The sequence below is a fragment of the Ostrea edulis genome, chromosome 2 (genome assembly GCF_947568905.1).
Source record: "Ostrea edulis chromosome 2, xbOstEdul1.1, whole genome shotgun sequence".
Taxonomy (NCBI): domain Eukaryota; kingdom Metazoa; phylum Mollusca; class Bivalvia; order Ostreida; family Ostreidae; genus Ostrea; species Ostrea edulis.
In genome coordinates, this window is record NC_079165.1 from 33,841,354 (window position 1) to 33,846,793 (window position 5,440).

The following is a 5,440-nucleotide window of genomic DNA, read 5'->3' on the forward strand; positions in this document are numbered from 1 at the left end:
AAGAATCCATATTTCCATTGTTTTTCTTCCTGTTGTACCCGCACCTCCATGAAAAATGACGATACGTATCTGGTTATTACATGTACATTTTGCTTTGCAACACATGCATATGCATGTATATTAATTGTATGGGGTAGAATTGTACTCTTTACCAAGTTTTCCTTCATTTACGCAGTGTAAGGAATGGTAAATCAAAATCACAAAACAAAATTCATAAAGACCAAGATATATAAAAGGGTAGGAACTTCATTCACGAATACATAAATACATGTATTCAGAAAAATCGCATGCATGCATTGTGTGTTTTAACGTTTCTGTAACATGCCATAATGATTACTGTCTGGCTTGAGTGTAATTTATTCATAAATATTTTCATTTCGTAGATCTGGCGCAATGGATATATACTGAAAATAGACATACCACTGTACGTCGAAATTTCAAATTCAAATGTATTCGATAAGATGTTAGTATTCATAAATCAGTAAAATTTGTGTTGAGGTTTTATTTGATATGATACAGTGTCAATATACTGTAATGCATTAGTAGGATATGCAAAAGGCAAGAGTATAAACCTTTCCCTTTTTCATTATTAGTATCAATATCTATATGATCACGAAAAAACATTATATAATTTGTATCCGGATTCATATGGCAATTTAGATATCAATAAAAACAAAGCTGCATAGTTTAGGGGAGGGGGTTCTAATGAGTCTGATGGAATTAAAAGAAGGAACCCCACATTTGCATTCAAACTAGATGTACTTCAAAATGAATTGATTTCTGCTCTGACTGAAAGCATGATTCTAAATTCGGGAACGAATCTTGCATACAAAATAATTAATAGGGGAACACATAAATTCGACCTCCTTTGGAATTTAATGAAATGCAGGTATGCACCTTTCTTTCAACACGAATTGATATGTTGTTTCTGGCACGTATACAGGGGGTTGGGTGGGCAGGGAGGCTGGTCTTCTCTCCCCACGTTTTTGACAATTTACTTTTTTCCGTTATTCTAACATACAAAGTCAGTATTTTCTACATGCGCAGTTCAAACTAATATTTTTTTTAATAAAAATTTGTAATGAATTCAATTATAAGCATCAACTCCTGTAAGTTTCCAATATATTGTCATTCACAAATTTTTCAATAGCTAGAAATTTTTAATGCTTGTAAGCTTACATTTATATCAGTGATCAATATTTTTTCCTCCTGTGAAATGATATATTGTACATCGAAGTTGGATCTCTCTCTCTCTCTCTCTCTCACACACACACACACACCCCCCTCTGTTCAATCAATGAATATGGACATACACAGACTGTAAATAATTATATGGTTCCCAAAGAAACAATGAAACTATATTTTCGTTTATATATTTCCTTTTATGTGTCTTTGTGTAATCAACTGTTTATTATGGATTGCAAATGCAATACCCGCATTTTCACACAGGTGTATATTTCGATCATTATTCCTTTATTTCTATATCCAAGTTTGTATATGATCATCGATAAATTTTGAATTGTGCACGCAATATATCCAACCAGATGCGCAGTGTATATGATTAAATTCCCGATTTCTATAAACTGCAAAACCTCGACCAGACAAGCACTCAATAAAGGAAAAATTTTCGACTCTGACATATCCCCTGATTAAAGACACCCTGTTTGGCACGGGTGAAGTGTATCGCAGTCTGTATAATGGAACGACAACGTGTTGTAAAGTTCTAACGAGATACAAATGGAGTTTATCATTTTGTTTCCTGGATTTATCAGAATAAAGAGAATCTAATATTTTCGGTAAGTGCACATCTCCGATACCTGTGGAGTAGACGTCCGTATTTGATACGGGTTTTTTTTTTTTAGCGAATATGCCATGTGCATTACATATTATGCATATGGCATGCACCTGTATTTTGCAAGAATTGATATAAATAATAGATTTTATGCTCTTTGCTTATTCCATTCTATCACTATGTAATTGGCAAATGATTTCTCCGCATTTATTTCATAAGAAACTGCAAATACTTGCATGCACTTGCAGGTATGCAAGAAAAGCTGGTTTCTTGCTTTTGTGTCTAAATTATCTAAACTTTCAGAATGTTGCATTGGTATATGATAAATATTTTGTAATTTTGAGCAAAGCATAATAATTTAAAATGTGATTTTATTTGTTTCTCATTCCCTATATATTACTATCGGAGATGTGCACTGGTCGAGTCCACCTAGAAAAATCACTCAGGTGTGACAATCATATTTGGGGTATACACGGGTAGAGTAAATTAGGCTTCCCGAGAGAAATATGGCGGATAAGATGAAAAAGGTGTACATATTTATTAATTCATGTCAGCTTTAACAAAGTAATTTTTTGGATGACTGATCACTACCGGAAAATAGGAATATTTCCGTTTTCTATATTTGTTGAAGAAGCAGCTGTCTATGATATCAAATGTCTAGACTTTAATCTATCGTGAGGAATAGTTGTGTAAAGTGTTGAAAAGTCATATGTTTTGATGTTGTTGATTTGAGAAAAGTTTTGCGATTTGAAGTTTACTAAATGTTCTTTAGATTTTTTTAGATTCCACATTTGATTTACACAACTTCTAGCATATGTAGTTGCACAGTACCTTTGAAGTTTCTTCTTCACAGCAGTATATATTTTCGTGAGGAGCAAAGATAGGGGCTTGGTAGAACATTTACTGGATAGAGCAATGTATCTTTGTTTGTAAAGGTTTTTATGAAGTTTAGAAATCCAATATAGGTATTGTAACTGATATTCATCCGACATATGGACTGGAATATTAAATGTGTCTAAAACTGAAGCATGGTTTTGAAGAATTTCCTGTTTTGAAAGGGCAGTTGGAGTATGAGTACGATTACTATAAGTGGAATTAATGCCAATTTCGTTTAAAATACAGTTGTAATAATCAGCCTCACAAACGAAGACAATGTAGTTACAAGCTTTGTCAGCTGGAACCAAAACATATTCCTCATGTAACTATCTAATTCTTTTATCACTTCTAGTTTACTAAACACAGAAGGATAGCTGGTACGTACTTTTGTTTTAATATGTCTAATGCGGGATATTAATATTCCTCTTATACTGTTAATCCATTCTGACAATGTGTCAAGTTCTTTTTCATACTCAGTCCATCGTCTGGCATAATCCTCGACAGAATTCATAATATAGATGAAGTTCTGTCGCCAATTGAACGACCGAGGTTCTCTGTATTTAGGACTTTTTAGAATAAGTTATTTGAGGTCCTCATTTTCAACTATATCAACATCACCAGTAATGACATGTCCAGCTGGACTATAATTGAAAGGTGATCAAGAAAAAAAACCCACGTAGGTGGATTAAGTGAAAGATGGTCTATATTTAGGCACTGCAAAGTTTGTTTATAATTAAAAAGTTCGGATGCAATAGTAGAAGTGTATTTGTAGGAAATTCAGGGTGTAGTCTTAAACTTGAAATAAGTTGGAATACACGACTGAACTCTTTTATGACAAAGAATGTTGCTTATGTTGACGGCATCTATTCCTTTTGGTTGAAAATTTGAGCTTAAGCAACTGACGGCATGATTTGGAAGAAATATCATTCATGACCCGTGGTGGTTTAAAGAGCCTGTGATTTGCAACATCCATAATCATATAGTTCAGTCTATATTCAGGTGTTGAAAAATTCAAGTATACACTAGCTGTGGCTTCTTGAAATAACGTATGTAAAACTCTCAGTGGGATAAAGTGAAGTTTTGTGCGAAGATGATGTGGACCTAATGGTCTGTTGACGTAAGGTTAAAGTGAATGAAAGGTGAAGATAACGATCATTGCATCCATATGGAAATGCAGTATCTAGAGTACTGATCGAGTGATCTTCTCATTGTTAACGAAAAGGGGTGCTTAATGTTGGACTATTTGTGTGATGGTATCCCCCCCCAAATCCTGACTTTTATGAACAAGATGGAGTGCTCCGTTGAATTAAAATGCTTGTAAATAAACTGGTTATCTCCATTATTTATTTAAAATCCCTGCCCCGATATTCTTTCATTAAATGAATCCTTAGTTTACCCGACATAAATTAAGCCACAAAAATTACAGTCATTAGCGTAGACAACGTTAGAAGATTTACAAGTTAAATTATAAAAAAAAATTGGTACAGAAACTACGTCTGGTGAGATTACTACAAAATGAATTTCGAGTGTTCAGAATCTCACAAGCTTTATAATTTTTTTACAGAACAATCACAGGATCCAGTTTGTATTCTGATGTTCAAAAATCCAAGCATGGACTAGCGTTGGCTTCTTCAAATAACGAATTCAAAACAGTTTTGTGTGAATATGATATAGACCTAATATAATTAAATACTTTACGATATTCTGCTCCTAATAACACTTTCATGAATTGATTTGAATCCTAATACCAAATATTTTGTTTGTCCGTAGTCCTGAAAAAATATTACCTGATCAAGATATAGCTCACAGTGTGTGAAACATGTCCACAAGGGATGCTTACTCCTCCTAGGCACCTGATCCCACCTCTATCATATACAGGGGTCCCTGTTCATCCCATTTTCTATTTTGTATTTCTTCCAGGAGATATGATTTTGATCACTGTTCATTATCTTCACTTTTCATTAAAGTTTTTAAAAACGTTTTCTTCTGTTCTCTATCTTTTCGTTTTAAGTTTGCTTCAAATTGATAAACAAGCATAAAATTGTATTATTGTAAGAGACAGACATTGTTTGTTAATACTCAAGTAGTATATATATGCAAGGTGAAGATAACGAACAGTGATCAATCTCATAACTCCTATAAGCAATACAAAATAGACAGTCGGGCAAACACGGGCCCCTGGACACACCAGAGGTGGGATCATGTGCCTAGGAGGTATATATATATATCTATATCTAAATTGTGTTTTTAAAAAATCACAGTGTCCGGTATAAAATATTAAAAGAAATAGAATTAACAGTACACAAAGTTAAAAAATTTAACGCAAGCGCTTTCATTTTATAATCCTTAGGCATTACATTTCAAAATTTAAATTTTTTTAAAAATGTAACGCCTAAGGATTATAAAATGAAAGCGCTTGCGTTAAATTTTTAACTTTGTGTACTTTTTATTCTATTTCTTTATATATATATATATATATATATATATATATATATATATATATAATACATATATATATATATATATATATATATATATATATATATATATAATACATATATATATATATATATATATATATATATATATATATATATATAATACATATATATAATACATGTATTCATTTTCAACAGTGAAATACTGGATTTTATTCCGTTTCTCCATCGTTAGCTTGCCATATTTATGTAGCAATATTCCATTATCACCTGCATATGGTGTTTATATCTCTTAACTGATTCGATACGCAAGAGCTTGTTCTGCGTATAGTCA